Source organism: Castor canadensis, chromosome 11, assembly GCF_047511655.1.
Source record: "Castor canadensis chromosome 11, mCasCan1.hap1v2, whole genome shotgun sequence".
Classification (NCBI taxonomy): domain Eukaryota; kingdom Metazoa; phylum Chordata; class Mammalia; order Rodentia; family Castoridae; genus Castor; species Castor canadensis.
In genome coordinates, this window is record NC_133396.1 from 117,244,096 (window position 1) to 117,261,284 (window position 17,189).

The following is a 17,189-nucleotide window of genomic DNA, read 5'->3' on the forward strand; positions in this document are numbered from 1 at the left end:
TTTAAAAGTGGCCAGGTTTATATAATGCATTTCCTATAGAGGAAAAACTGTTTAAATGACCATGGATGTCTCATCAGAAAGTGTGGAAGGCAGAAAGGAAGGGACACAACATTTTAAGGCAGTGGAAAGAATTCTATAACCAACATGCTACTCAGAAATGAACATGAGCTAAAGATGTCCCCAGGTGAGAGGAATGAAGAGAATTTGTTGCCAACAAGCCAGCTTTAAAAGAATTTCTACAGGAAGTTCTTCAAATAGAATGAAAATGATGCCAAATTGAAACTTGGAACAAGAATAAAAGAGGAACAAAAGAAATAATAAATATTTGCAAACATATAATATTCTCTTCTTGAATTCTATAAAGTGTGTTTGACAGTCGAAAGCAAAATTTTCATCCTAAATGTAGATGTTTTCACTGTATGTAGGTATAATATATAAGGCAAGTACACAACAAAGATGAAAGAATAAAAAAATTATGTAGGATAAAGAGAAATTTGAGGTAGAAGGTTTCTATCTTTCACTTGAAATGGTAAATTTAATTCTAAGTACCCTGTCAAAAGTGAAGTTTTTAGTGAAGAACAAACACTAAAAACCTATATAACAGATAATAAATAACAAGTAATTACTTCATGTGGAATCCTAAAAATGTTCAGGTAAGTATAAAGTAGGCGGAAAGGAAAAACTGAGAATTGAAAAACAAAGAGAACAAATAGAAAACAAACAATAAATTGGTAGATATAGTGTAAATGCAATAATTAGAAATGAAGATTATCAGACATGAGTAAAAGAAAACATGACCTAAGTCTGTGTTCTCTGTAGGAAAATTTTCCAATATAATAATATAGCTGAACAAAAGGATAAAAAAGTTGTTCCATGCGAACAACAATTAAAAGAAAGCTGGAGAAGCTATGTCAATAACAGAAAGCAACATCAAAGAGAGAGGGAGAGAGAGAGAGAGAGAGAGAGAGAGAGGGAGAGAGAGAGAGAGAGAGAAGGTGACACTACCAGAAATAAAGAGGAACATTAGCCAGGGGTATAGTTCATTGGTAGAGTTCTTGCCTTTGCCTGAAATTCATGAGGACATGGGTTTGATCCTCAGCACTGCAACAACAACAACAACAACAAAGTGTGGGGTGAATTACATAAATAAACATATCATCAAGGCAATGTAGCAGTTCTAAATGTGTGGGACTTAACATACATAAAGTCAAAGCTGACAAAAGAGTAGAAAAACGCAAATCCACAGTTATAGTTGGAAGCTGTGGCTCTCCTCCCTTTGTAACAGATATAACTAATATACAGAAAATCTTCAGGCGTTTACAAGAACTCAATACCATCAACCAAGTGGATCTATTTGATAGTTTTAGAGACTTCCAGCCAATAATGGCACCATACAAAAGCTTTTCATGGGAATTTGGAATATTAATCAAAATAGACCATTTCCTGGGTCATAAAATCAATTTAAAAAATCTGAAAGAATTGAAATAGCATGAAATATATTCTCAGACCATAAAGAATGGATATATATGTAAATAATAGAAAGTCAATAGGAATATATCCAAACTTGAATAGTAGACAATGCATTTCTAAATAATCCATGATCCAAGAGCTGACTCAAGGGAAAGTAGAAGATATTTTGAACTGAACAAAATTAAAATATATCAAAATGGGTGTGATTCAAAAACAAATGTGGTCATGTATGTATGTCTCTATATAAATGTATTACATATACATGGCTGTAATTGTGGGACTGTTTGAGGCTATGAGGGAGAGAAAGAAGAAGAAAATAGAATGAGAGTGAATAATATCAAAGTATATTTCATCTGTGTAGGAAGAAGGCATAACAAAATGGGAAAGGGAAAGGGAGAGTTATAGAAGTGATTAATCTGATTAAAGTACAGTATATTCATGGGTGGAATACCATGGGGAAACCCCTTTGAACAATGAATATACACTTAAAAAGTGAAGGTCTGGTTGGGGGGGTAGATAATAATGGGAACAAGAAAGTGAATGGAGGGGATAAAGGACAGTAAATATGGTTGATGTATTTCATGTACTTCTGTGAAAACAGAGCAATGAAACCTGTTAAAATTGTTTTAAGTAGAGAGGAGAGGGTGAGGTAGAATGATGGAGGGAGAGAATCTAACAGAGGTACATTGTAATCATATATAGAAATGTCAAAGTGAAATCCTCTGCTACAACTAACATACAATGATGAAAATATTGAAAAAAATATGTGTGATTTAGCTAAAGCAGTGCTTACAGGGAACTTTCTTGTATGTATTGTATGCCTAGATTAAAGCAGAAGAGAGGATGCAAGTCAGTTCTCTAAATTTTGATTTCAATATTCTGGGAAAAGGAGAGCAAAATAAACCCAAGGCAAATAGAATGAAGGGTATAAAAATAAAGAAAGGTACAGAAGTTAATAAAATTTAAAACCTTAGTTTCACCAAAAAAAGTTAATAAAATTTAAAAAAAGAAAAACAGGAGAAGAAAGCAATTTTATTGAAAAATCAATAAAATTGGTAAACTCCTAGCAAAATTGATAAAGTGAAAAAGGAAATACACAAATTAGCAATATCAAGAATAAATAGGGGACCACGCTACTGATCCTACAGCCATTAAAAGGCCAATTTCATGAGTAGGAATTTGAAAATTTAGGAAATGGACAAATTTTTGAAAATCATGATCTACTAAAACTCACTTGAATAACATAGATTACTTAACTCCTATTAAAGAAATTGAATTCTTGTTAAAATCCTTCTGCAAAAGAAATCTCTAGGCCCAGATTTACTGGTGTATCCTACCAAACACCTTAGGAAGAAATTGTGCTAATTCTATAAAATCTTTTTCAGAGAAAAGAGGAATACTTCAACATTTATTTTATGAAGCCAGAAGAGTAACTTTGGCCTCTAAAGAAAAACACTGATATTCCAAACAGGCAAAGATGAAAAAAGAGAAAAAGAAAAGAGTAAAGAAAATTACAAGTATTCTTCATTACTGTAGATATAGACATAATCTATAGAACAGAAAATCAAATATCTCAAGATATGATAAGAATAGCAGCTACAAAGTGGAATTGCCAATCTGGATCAATATCAATATAATCAACATAGTCTAAAGAAAAAACCCCACAGATGCATAAGAATTGATGCAGAAAAATAGTGTGCCAAAGTTTAACATCAATTCATACTGAGAAAATATTCCCTGCAGAGTAGGAATAGAAGGAAACTTTCTAAACCTAATAAAGTCCATCTGTAAGATACTTATAGCTAGTATATTTAATGATGAGAAACTAAATGCTTACCCCATAAAATATAAAACTCATATTCACATTGTACATGAACACCTAGCTGGTAAAATGTGTTAAGAAGCAAAAAAGGCAAATATATTGAAAATAAGTAACATCATTTCTTTATGCAGACTTTGTGATTCTCTCTGTAGAAAATCTCAAGAAAATGACAAAAAAACTCCTAGAGATAAAAACTGAATTTAGCAACTTTGTAGCATAAAAGATGAATATACAAAAGTCTTTCCATGTTCCAACTCTGGCAGATAATTTAGCTGTGTGTAAAAATGAAGGAAAAGGAAAATATTATTAAAACAAAAGGGGAGTTCCTTTGAAAAATGCTTTGAATCAAATTGTAGTCTTTCCACTCCATTAGTTTCCGTGTCCACATATACTTTATGAGATGATGAAAAGTGGTTTTTGCTCTTTGCCTCGGTTTCCCCACGTGTATAATGTAAGCATAATCATTCTGACTGCTGATAATCTTCCTCATGGCATACATATTACAGCATTGCAAAATTTCATCATTTTAATTCTCAAAGCCAGGCATATATTTTACTCATTTCACAGTTTGAACTCTGATGAAAATGACAGAAACTTTTAATAAGGGCAATTTTTAATATATAAGGTTAGAAAAATATCTATGGGGCAGAAAAAAAAGGAAGCGATATTACTTGGTGTGTAGTCTCTTATTAAGTTGGAAAACCCACATCAAAGAATAAAAGGAAATTTAATCACAGATGCCAAAGTATGAATTCTGTAAGAAAGCCACATGGAGGAAGAAATATGGACTGCCTTAAGCCCCTTTAGAAGATAAAGACACTAGGAAATATAGATCTTGCTACTATGTCAGAAAGCTACTGTATGAAATTTTCATGTAGTTGTCCCAAGAAAGCTTAAAGCAGATCCTCCATAGAAAGTAATATGTATGTTTGTTGCTTTCTCTAAAATCACATATTTCAATACTGATAAGGACAACCATATTTAAATAATAGTAAGAGCATTCTTTAAAACATGCATTATTATCGTTGATCTATATCCTTTTGGATATGAACACTTAAACTATAGCTACCCAGGACACTGTCCAATAAAATGTGTGCATGCATGTACACAGCTTGCATGGGAGACCATTTAGTAAATGTGTTTATTTCTTGATGGCATCTTTTGCAATATTATTTTTCAGAAAGTGGTAGAGATGATATTCGCTGCTGTTAAACAGCATGTTCACAATATTTGCATTTACTAAGCAAGAACTAATGGTAACAGAATTTCTGTGTTAACACAAATATCTGGGCTGTTATTTCAGGCATAGTTTATAACTGTACATTCTAAAGATAAACTCAAGACTCTGCAAAATGTCAGGCCTTCTTTTGAAAGCGTTTCCTTAAACATTTTTGTTGGCAGAAGGTGCAACGCTATGGACATCTCCAGTACAGGGAATATATATTAGGCGTGGAGTTACAGATGCTAATAGTGTTAATGTAGTGACTTGGGAGATAGAAAAATGCAAAGAAAATTTTAGCTCTGATATCCCAAAACAAATGCCACTGCAAGGAACATTTCAGTGCACCAGAGAAACTCAGTACTGTTCTTTTCTTGTTGACGTTAATTAATCAAGTAGTTGAGAGCAAAATATTGAAAATGAAATATTCTATTGTATTATGTTTTTAATGTGCACTGAAATTTTGTACTATTCCGACATTTGCATTTTAAGCTTCATCAGTTTTTTTCTTCACTTTTAATTGTAACTTAAAGTTTCAAAGACAAAAATGAACAAAGGCTAGCAGTCCCACTCGTGCTGTGAAGCCAGGCAGGAAGCTTAGCCACTTCCAACGACAGTGTTCTTCCTAAATGTGTTTCTGAAACCCTTAAGGTAAGACTTGCAAAAAAAATTGGACAATTGTCAAGGATGGTTGATTTTTAAGGCTTAACTACCTGAGCAATGTTCATTTAAAATAACATATGAGTCTCAATCAAAATGATCTAAGCTGAGCAAACGGCTCCTTTGTCCTTCCCTTTCAAGAAGTTCTGAGGTGCTACAAAAATCTGTGAGAGAAATTTCTTTGGTTAGTGTTCTTTATTCCTTTGGGACAAAATTTTTTCTGCATAGCTTTAAAAAAATCAAGCTTAGAAGAAACCTTATAAGAAATTTTCCTAGAGAGTCCAATTTTTTTTCTCATTCATCACAATGTACATCTACTAAGAAAGTGTGATGTGAAAGTACACTTACCTTTGGGAACTAGACATTTCTGTCAGAGAAATGAAGTTTCCCTCAGGTTAGTTCCTCTGGCGCTCAGGGTTGGCAGTCCTTATACTTTTTGGGTGTGGCCCCTAACCGTGGGCTCCGTGATGGTGGCAGAATCTGGAAGTTGAGAGTCCGTATTTGAGTCAGCTTCTGTTCTTAGCTAGGCTTATTTTGTGCCTTTTGCATTCCAGACATGGCCATCATTTCCCGAGAATCCTGGGTATTCTCCTAAGGTGCGGCCTTCTCAGATGGACAGCCACTGATGCTGCCTAGTTAAATTGGTCCAGTTAATGTGAATAAATGAATAATAAAAAAAATTGGTCCGGTTACTCCACCCCAAAAACCTGCCCCCAAAGTGTGCACACATCACCATGGTTATTCCTCAGGGGAATTCCCTCCTGCTCCTTACTGTCCTCTGCTTTCTTAGCATACTCTTGCTCCTTGTTGAACTGAAAATTTTCAGGGGAGATTTTATTTTTGGTATCACTTTTATTCTTCCATTGCCATAATTCTTTGTTTTGGGCTACTGTAGCAGAAGTCTAGAATCATGAGAATGTATGACCAGGATCCTTTAATGATACCTGAACATATGAGCAGATATTTTAAAACAGCTCTCATAAGTGTTTTAAATGTGTTCCAAAACAGCACTGACCCCTTCATAGGTAATTCTCTTATTAGGAATGGCCTTTGGTTCGTTGTTTCTTTCTTGCTTTCTTTCTTTAATTTATTGTGCTGGGTGGGGGTACATTGTGGTATTTACAAAAGTTCTTAAAACATAGCATACTTGAATTAATCCCCTCCACCATGCTCTTTTACCTGCCCTTCCCCCATTCCTGGAACAGTTTCAACAGGTATCATTTTCACATTTACATACACGTGTACACAGTATTTGCACCATATGCATCTTCCCACACCCTCTTCCCACCACCTCACCCCTCTGGTTGTTTCTTTCTGGCTTATTGATTTAGGGACCAGTTGCCTCCTGGGAAATTGTGATCAAAACCTATAAAAGTAGATCACAAATATGTCAAATGCATGAGTAAGAATTAAGAAACTTTATTTGTTCTATGATCCAGTCTGGGTTAAAGATTGGTGTTACTTGAAACGACTATCCTTAGAGAAGTTGTTGACATCCCCCCACCCCAAGATAGTTTGTATGTGCTCATATATGTGTGTATACTGCATAACTATAACCTCATCCTACATCCTTCCTCTCCAATTTCACAATTACACATTTGGTGACTCCTGTCTTTCTCTATCCCTAACAATACATAACTCAGATAGGATCAGGGTTGCTAGAATGTCCCAAGTGTTACTTCATTAAATTAAAGAGAAATAAATTATGTATTTAGGAAGTAGAGAGAAATTGGATGAGTATAATAAATTGATTTGGAAGAAAACACACAGGAGAGCTTTAAAGGAGTAGATGGAGGCCTTGGTAGTAGTCTAGACCAAGAGAGCAAAAGGGGTGCCTAAACATTAGAGAGGGTGTGGGAGGGAAAGTTCTGCAAAAAAGATGATACAAAGCTCAGACTTAAAGAGCAAATTAGAATGAACCAGATGAAAGAGAGCGGGTAAAGATAAAAGTCATTACATTCAAAACGAATAACAAAGAACAAGCCCCATGATTGAGAAAAAGCTAGTAAATATTTTTATTTTTTAACTCACAGAAGTATTATTTCTTCAAAAGGATGTAAGGGAAGAAGAATCGAAATATGGCAGAAAGTGGAATAAAGGACTGAGGAAATGACTCTTCATTTACTTGTTGGCTTGACAATTAGTTTGCTCTGTGAGAAGCTGGTGATTGACTCTAAGTCACTGAGTTCTGCAACTACTATATGATCTACTGTAAGTTGAGGAATTGTCCATGGGAAGATAGTAAAAATTTCAAGGGAAGAAATTCTCAGAATAAAATAAAATTTTATTAACTTGAGTATTGTTTTATTTCATTGTGACCTTAAGGAATAAGATTAAAACCTTTCACAAATGTTATAATTTCTTCCTTTTCTAAATTTGCCCTATATTCTATACTATACTATTTTCTCAAATTTATCAATGGTTATAAACTTATAGTCCCAGAACTAGCACCATCAACATTAACTGAAAACTTATTAGAAATTTAAATCCTTTAGCTCTAGCTATAGACCTATTGAACCAGAAACTCTGGACATTTGCCCAATCTGTGTTTTAGTACTCCCTCCTGGTGATTCTATAAGTAAGAAAATTTGAGACCATTGATCTATACTATTCATGTTTTCTATCTAAAACACTTTATATTATTTTCTCCTCAATTAAATTTCTGTGCACATTATATTTTAATAACTGACTTTCAAATTCCTAGTGGGCAATGATTCTGTTTTGTTTCTAACATCTTTGTTAGAATATAACCAACATTCAATAAGCTGCACATTGGAAGTGTACAATTTGATCAATCTTTACATACATATACACCCACACCATAATCAAGATAATGAACAAGTATCTCACTAAATTTGTTGTATTTCTCCTTATAATCTTTCCCTGTGACCCTTCACTGACCGCCCTTACCCCATCCCAAAGCAAGTACTTATCTGCTGTCTGTCTCTACAAATATCTGCATTTTGTAGAGTTTCATGTAAGTAGAATTACACATTATATATGGTTTCATATATCAATAGTAGATTCTGTTTTATTACTGAGTACTATTTTGTATGTATATACCAAAATATGTTTATTCTGTAATCTGTCAGTGGACTTTTGTGTTGTGTCCAGTTTGTGCAGTTAAAAAATGAAACTGTTAAGAACATTTGTGCACAAGTCTTTGTATGCACAGTGGTTTTCATGCTCTTTGATAAAAACCTAGGAGTGGATCATATGTATGATGCTTTGCTCAAGTATTTGGTCATAATGATGAGAACACTGACTAACAAAGAAATCTGGTACCAGAAAAATGAATTGATCATGTGGTTCAGAAGCATTTGGAAATAGTTTGTGGGAGGAATTTGGAACTGGTTTGTTGGAGGAATTTGGAAACATTTGGATATGCAGGCTAGAGAAAGCCTAGGAGGATGATGTAAGCAGAGCTTAGTGGGTGCTTTATGTGGAGGCTCAGAAGACCAGAATGTGGATAAGAATGTAGACAGCAAGAACTGTGCTCTTGAGCTTTCAGATAGGAGGGAGATACATGCAGCTGTGAGGGTGAAGCCTAAGCTTCAGTGGAGACCCCAGGATGTTATGGATTCCAGAAACATGGAACATCTGCTGAGGAAAGCCACAGCCAAAGAATGGAGCTAGCCCAAGAGAGATGCCATCTGGGCCGAAAATGGCAAGGCCATAAGGGTGGGGCTGCCCAAGTCCTTTGGAGCTCATGTCATAGCACAGTGTGCCCTGGATTCCAGAAATGGAGCTACAGTATTTAATGTTTGCCCTATTAGATTTTTGTCTTGCTTTGGTCTCATTCCTTCTTTCTATTCTCCCATTCACCCCTTTTGTACTGGAAATTTTTACTCCATGTGTTTTTGTGCTATAAGTTTGTAAAAATTTAAAATTTATAGGGGCTCACAGTTAAAGAGTTTGCCATGAGTCTCAGAAGAGACTTTGGATTTGAACAATGTTAGAACTGTTAAGACTATGAGGACTTTCTGAGATAGAATAAATCCATTTTGTATTATGAGATGGACATGAATCTTTGGGGCTCAGGGGCAGAATGTTATAGTTTGAATATGAAATCTTTCCCATAGGTCATGTGTTGAATGCTTGGTCTCTAGCTGGTGGTGATATTTTGGCAGGTTCTGGAAACTTTATGAGGTTGCATCTAACTGGAGGAAGTAAGTAACTGGTGGTGTGTCATGGAGTGGGGATTGTATCTTCTCCCAGTCCCCCTCTGCTTCTTGTCTGCTATAAGGTGAGTAGCCTTTGTCACATTCTCCCACCACCATGTTGTTCTGTCTCCCCATATGATAAGAATCAATGAAGCCAAGTACTGTGTACAAAAATCTCTGAAACCATGAACCAAAATAATTTTTCCCTTTTAAATTGTCAGATATTTTGTTACACTGACAGAAAACTAACATTAGGTGTGTGCTTAAATTTTCTAAAAACTCCTAACCTTTTCATTTTACAGTCTCATCAACAGTGTATGAAAGGTCCATGCACTCTAAATCTTTGATATATTCAGACTTATTAGTTGTGGTCTTTCTAACAGGGTGCAGAAGTGTCCCACTGTGGCTTTAATGTTGCATTCCCCTCATGGCTGTCTTGAGCATCTTTTCATGTGCTCATTTGTCATTCATTTATCTTATTTGACGTGTCTGTTCAAATATTTTGCCCAACTATGTATTTATATTTTCTTATCATCTGATTCTAATAATCCTTTCAGTATTCTATATAAAAACTATTGATTATATTTCATTATCTGCAATATATTCATACATTGTTGGCTTTTCTTTTCATTCTTTTCACAATATCTTCCAAAGAGCTTATGCTTTTTAATTTTCATGAAGTCTAGTCAATTTGATCTTTTATGGCTTTTTTTTTGTGGTATTTAAAAGAAAAAATATTTTGACTAACTCATGTCACAGACTTTTCCCACCTATATCTGTGTGTTTGAAACATATAGGGAAATCTTGCTTTTTAATGCAATGCAACAATCTCTATCTTCTAATTGAGGTATTTAGACCACTAATATTTAATGGGGCTATTGGTATGGATAGTTTTAAATCTTACATTTTACTATTTCTATTATACTTGTCTCATCTGTTTGTTTTTGTTCTTTTTATTTTTGTTTTCTTTTGGATTAATTGAATAATTTTATTCTCTTTAAATTTAAATTTTATTTTTTATTGTAATATTGTTGTACTGGGGGTACACTGTCACATTAAAAAAATTCTTGAAATATATCATAGCTAATATATCATCAGCTATTTTAAACAAACAAAAATGTCTTTTTTTTTCAAAAACAGAGAACAGGAAGGTAAAACAGGCCCTGTGTGGATGGTTGGTACCGGTGGGAGGGGGAGGATCTAAGGAAAGGGTGGAGGAGGTGAATGTGGCAGAAATGTCATGTACTCAGGCATGAAAATGGAAAAATGACACCTGTTAAAGGAGAATGACTAACTCAATCAATTTTAATGAATTTATTGAATAAATTTTAATGAATACATTTTCATTGTCACCTCTGTTGGCTTTGCTTTGTTGTTGCAGTGGTTACCTTAGGATTTATAGCATATCTTTTATTTATTACAAACTATATTCAAGAGTTATAATGTAGCTCCACACTGCATTGTTACCATTAGTTTTTGTTTAAACAGTAAATTATATTTTGAAGAGAAGGAAAGAATAAGTATATGATAGCTCATTATATACCATTTGAGTTGGTTGGTCTTCATTTCTTTGTGTAAATTCAGGTTTCTGTCCAGTACCGTTTCCTGTCTCAAAGATTTCCTTTAATGGTTTCATAGTAAAAATATGCTTGTGAAGTAATATTTCAGCCCTTGTATATATGTAAAATTATGTTTCATTGCCTTTTTTTAAAAAAGATATTTCAAATTCTCAGTTGGCCATTTTACTTTCTTTACTTTAAATATATTTCCTCACTATCTTCTAATTTGCAGTTTTAATGAGAAACTATTTTAATAATTATTTATGTGACTTCTGTCTCTGGTTACTCTTCAGATTTCTTCTTTATTTTTTATTGTTTGCTGAGTGGGGGTACATTGTGGCATTTACAAAGGTTCTTACAATGTATCAAGTAGATCATACTTGAATTCACCCCCTCCACCTCTCTCTTTAAGATTTCTTCTTTATCTGTGATTTTGAATGTGATTATGATGTGATCTGCTATAGTTTCTTTGTGTAATGTTGAGGTTTGTAGAACCTTGGTTCAAATTTTGGAAGATATAAAATGTAGTTATACATTTTATAGACAATACATATAAATGTATTAGTTCATTTTCCATTGCTATAGTAAAATTCCTGATTTGGATAATTCATAAAAGAGAAGATGTTTATTTAGCTCACAGCTTTGGAAGCTGAAAGTTCAAACAGTGTGGTGCCAGTTCTGGCAAGGTTCTCTCTTCATCACATCATGGCTGATTACATAGGGATGGGAACATTTGTGAGAGAGAAAGATCTCATGGAATGATAGAAATAAAGAGAGTAAGGAGGGGCTAGACTTACTCTTTTATAACCCTGGGAACTTACTTAGGGTCCCTCAAGAACTACCTCCATCAATTCAAAGGGCAGTACTCCCAGTGATCTAACTAAGTTCTATTGGACGTAACTTCCACTGTTACTCTGTAACTCTCCACTGGAAGTAACTTCTACCACCTCTCAAAGGTTCCATTGTGTCTCAACAGTGCCACACTGGGGTCCAAGGTTGTAACACACGAACCCTTGGGGGATACATTCAAGCCATATCAAAACAATAGCAATTATAATAACTTTTTTTATGTCCTTGTGTAATAACTCTAACAACTGGGTCAATTGATTTGTTTTCTCCTCATTTTGAGTTGTAGGTTCCTACTGTCCTTGAATTCTGGTAACTTTCAATTGGATGTCAAAGAACTGGCATAGAATTTTACTTTCTTGTATTCTGGGTATTTTGAATTTCTTTTTTTTTCCATTTTTCTAATAACCTTTAGTAATCCAGCTTTTATTAATCAACCTCATCAAAATTTAATGGCTTAAAGTAACAAACATTTAGTATTTTTCATGACTCTGTAGATTGACAGAGAATCTGCATTTCTGGCTTGTGCTGATTCTGCAGGAGCTGGATGTCTTGGGGTGGCCCAACTCACTTGGTGGGGACATTTGAAATGACTGGGATTCTCTCCATCTGATTGAATTTCTAGTAATAACCTTGAGCTTTGTTCTGGGATGCAATTAAGTTACTTGGAAATAGTTTGATTCTTTAGGATCTTACTTTAAGATTTGTTAGATGGACAAGAACAGGGCTTAGTCTAGAGCTAATATTATCCACAAATGAATCAAGACCTTTCTGTGTTTTCTGCCTGATGCCCTATGAATAATTAGGTTTTTCCATTTTGAGTGAGGGGAACAGGCACTCTTCCTAGCCTTGTGTGAGTTCTACATCCTGCTACCACCTATATTTTTTAGTAGTTCTTTCAGAAGCCTTGGGTAGTTTTGTTATATGCATGTACTAATTAGTATCCAGCTGAATACATGAACTCTGTAAATCTCCAGTGTTCTCTGTCTGGGCAAAGCTGTCTTCTCTAGTACTCTGTCTTATGAGCTTTTGCTGCCCTGATCTTCTGGGCCTCTCAGTTGTGTCTCCTAAACTGAGGGAGTCTGCCGGGCTCTGCCTGACTTTACCTTCTAGCATATAGACTGGCTTCTCTTTCTTAAGGGACTCTAAGCTGAGACAATCATAGGTCTCAACCCATCTGTTTCTCATCTCTTAGAGACTACTGTCTCTCCTTGCCTCATTCTAGAATCTCCTAAAGTGTTCTACTTTCATTATTTTAGGTGTGTAGGTAAATCTGTTGGTTGAATGCAGAAATTTTGAATCCTATTTTATTCTTTTATGTATTGAACTTGTACATGATGCTGGAGGATAAGAGTAAAACGTGTTCACATTTAAGTACTACCAGCTACACCTTTTTTCTCCAATATTCCACACTGACTAGTTTATTTGATCCTTGCAACAACCTCAGGAGATAAATGTCTGTATTTTAGAGATGCAAAGTGAGGCTTGAATGACTGGCTCAGAGTTCCAGTGGCAGTAAGTGTCAGGGCCAATATATCATGCAGGTTGCCTAAACTCATGCTTCAAGGAATTGAGTCTCCTACAAGAAGCTCCCCATGTCAAGTTACCCTGAAAATAGTCAAGTTTGTGACATTTATTGAGGGTCTTCTATGTGATCAAATCTCAACTCTGCCATTTGACAGGTTACTAACTCTCCCTGGGCCTCAGTCTCCTCATTTGTAAACATGGACTAGTCAGCCCTACTAAGAGAGTGATTGAGAAAATAAAATAAAAATACCAAATGTAATGAACCAATTACAGTATCTGATGACTTCACTAAAAATTGCTGGTAAAATGCAAAGTCTGTCCATGCCCAGCATTTGAGAGTCACTCACTGTCAAAAAATAAGCTTGTCGCTGTGCAGCTCGAATGAGGACATGCAACATCTTTATTTAATTCCAACATGTAGTTGTTTGGCTTTCAAATCCATTTTTCATTTCACCTTTGCAATCATGATTCAAGAAAGAGTTATATTTCTTGTTGTTTTACAAATGGAGAAACTCAACGAAGGAGAGATTAAAAGATTGGGTCAAGACTCCAAGATTAGCTAGGTATTGTGGTGCATGCCTATAATCTTAGCACTCAAGTGGATGAGGCAGAGGATGTGAGTTTGAGGCCAACCTGGGCTACATAACAAATCCCTATCTCCAAAACAAAAAAACAGCCCCAAGATTAGCAGATGACAAAGCAAAGATTGGTACTTGGGTTTTCCAGTTGATTTTAGTTCTTATACTGTGGATGGAATGTCAGTCAAAATTTGAAAAGTTCTTTGAGAAAATCTGTGAACATTTAGGTGGATAGATTTATGTCCTCAATGTTATAATTAAAACCCAAGGGAGGGGTATTTTTCCAGTAAATGGGAATGTGTTTTGGCGACTGAGTCCTTCCATTGCTGGTAGTGAAGAGATGGGTCTTTGGACTCTGGTTTTGTGGATTATTAGCATCTGAACCAGATTTAGTGTTCAGAATGCCCTCTGACCTAGCCATGGTCCCCAGAGTTGATGATATACACAGAGTTGCTGAATTGATTTTCTTTTCTCCTTCTCGACTTTTATATTGTGTGCATGTTTAAAAAATCACCTTTAATGTTTATTTTTAAGTGTGATGATATGAGAGCATTTCTTTTTATGAGTCCAGAATTTAAACCTGCAGGCAGTAGGAGTATTGAAGTAAAATTGGCCTTAGACACTTAAAAAATTCTAAACGGAGATACATAAATCAGCAAAGGGTATTTTTTAAAGTGCTCTCTGCCCCACCAATGGTGGTTAAGGGAGACCAGGAAAGAAATGTCTTTAGAGAATTATTTTCTATCGTTTCAGAAAAAAGAGGAAAGCACTGAGCATTGCCCAGTGCTGGTTAGCAGATTGTCATTTTTAGGCTTGATGTTCCAGGGTTTAATTGTCTTTCATGTGAACAATAGCAGATACTCTCTGGTGTGCAATGCTAGCATGATAAAAAGGGGATCGTTCTTGCATAGCAATGCCTTTTTTTATTATTAGCGTAAAAAATTAGCAAGCTGGAAGTCGTTAGAAGGAGTTCCACTGGCATTAATTGTAATGCAGCCTGAATTTGTTTGCAGACCAGTGCAGCAAGACAATAGCAGAGAGAAAAAAAGAGCAATATTAATAGCCTTCTACTTATTGTATCATTTTAGTGGGCCTTAATAAGGTGTCTGCTGTCAACTGGAATTTATTTAAAAAAAAGACATAGTAATTGATGTATTGCAGTAAGTATGGATGAGGGCTCAACTTGATTAATGTATGAGTTGGCTTTTTAAGGCATTTTAAAAAGGCTTCTTAACTGGGTCTTAAGAGACTAGCGCGAGCCCACTGTAAACTACCTCTTTGCAGTTGGAAAACAGCCTGACAGCTGCTGATGTCTCTTGTGGGTTTTCCTCTTTTTTTCTCTTCCTGATCAGAGAAAAGTGAAGTAATATACTCCTCGTCAATAATTGCGCTGCTTAAAAATCTTATAAAGGGATTTTGACTCTTGTCTCTGGAGAGAACTTTCCAAAGGTTAAATTAGTTTTACTTGTGTGTGCTTCAAATATCATCACTTTCAATAAGGAGTGGATTTGGTTTTTAAATAAGGTGCTATTTTGTGGGATGTTAAACCTTGACCCATTTTGACATAAACTGTTTTGATGTCAGAGATGGTCTTGGTCCAAAAGCAATTTCAGGTCAAGATGAGTTTCTTCACTATCTCATGGATTGTGTTCTTTCCAAAGTGCATGTGTGTGTGGAGACAGAGAGATTGAGAGAGACAGACAGACAGTGGCAGAGAGACAGACAGATGGATTAAGGAACTGGTAATATGTATAGGAAGAAAATAAAGAGTAGGCTTCCTGGGAAATTTTCCTTTGCTTGAGTCTCAGATCCACTCATCCATTTCTTCTTTTACTCCAGCTACTGTGTATCAACGCTATGTGTTTCTATCATAGAAAGTTTTTGCTTTATGTATACATTTAAGAAACAAAGTATCTGAGTTATAACTCCAGAGGATATGGCAGGGGCATGATGGGAACAGAAAACCAAAATGCTTTGCCTCTTTGGTAACCATAGGTGTCAACACAATGCCCCAGATAGTAAGTCACCTCTTTTGATAATAAGAAAAAACAGACACTTGGAGAATTCAGGCTATGACCATGCAGTGTGGAAGCAAGCCCCTCATTATCATTCAGCACGACAGTCTTTACTTGAATTGAGATAAAGTCCATGAACATTAGAGAAAGAAATGAGAATAGAAAGCGTGGAAAGAAAAACACCCTGCACGCAGACCTTTGCGCAATTGGATTTTCAAGTCAGCAGTAATCGTCATGAGGTGTGTTCTCCAGATGCATCAACAGCAGCCTCTTCACAGTGAGCGTTATCTGGTTGGTTCACCAGTGTTCACCAGTGTTTCCGCTTGTTCCTGAGCTGGTGCATGGTCAGACAGGGACAGCTGATTGGGAGGATGGAGTGCAGATGCGTCACACAGAAGACTCTGCCTTCATGTATAGTATATTCAGACTTGCTGCCACTGGGGCAGTGACACCGAGTTAAAAACAAACAAACAAACAAACAAAAACATTTTGTTACCTACTTTTGCAGGGGATTGAACTCAGGATCTCATACTTTCTAGGCAAGTACTCTACCACTTGAGCCATTTCTCAGTCTTCTTACTTTCTACTTTTTGTTTTGTTTTTGTTTTTTTGTTTTTGGATAGACTTTCATACTTTTGCCCTGGCTGGACTCTTACTGTGATCTTCTGCCTCTGCCTCCCAAGTAGATGGAACAACAGGTGTTCACCACCACACCTGGCCACCAACTTACTTTTTAAATTTATATCCTTTTCTTAATCTTTCAGACTTGCCTTTTCAAATCTGTAAATCAGAGAAATATTAGTACCCACAGAGAGTTTTCTAAAAATTAAATGAGATAACTCACAGAAAGCACGTATCCTAGTGTGAGACCAAACACTCAAGTCAACTCTGCAATAACTTCAACAGCAGCGTTTAACTAAAGGCAGGGCTCCTGTTTGTTGTTTTGAAGGTGCTGTTGCCAAGAACATGGCTTTGTCACTAAGCCTTGTAATTGTTCAAGCCAGCTGTAATGGGAATGTTTTCTGACTCAGAATATTAAGTCCAAATATCATATTAATTACCTAACTGGTTATAAAAAAAAAAGATGTTACCTGTTTTCTTTCTTCAGGATGATCATAAATACATGAGCAATTCTTCTAAAGTGGAGCCACACATTGACCCAGAGAACTGCAAGACTGACCGGACAGGCTCTCTAGCCAAAAGCATTCTATTGGTTCACAGGCATTTTCAGAGGACAGACACTTCTAGAAGACTGAGCCATGTGACTGGCTGTTTCTGATATCAGTCAGCCAAGGCTATCACACAGCCAGACAGAGTTCCCTTGGGTGCC

The 17,189-nt window shown here is 35.6% G+C and overlaps 1 protein-coding gene across 22 annotated transcripts in view; it reads left to right on the forward strand.

The window, feature by feature from the left end:
• Esrrg (estrogen related receptor gamma) overlaps window positions 1-17,189 on the forward strand; it is a 556,652-nt gene that overhangs the window by 191,153 nt on the left and 348,310 nt on the right. The gene's annotated exons all lie outside the window — the stretch shown is intronic.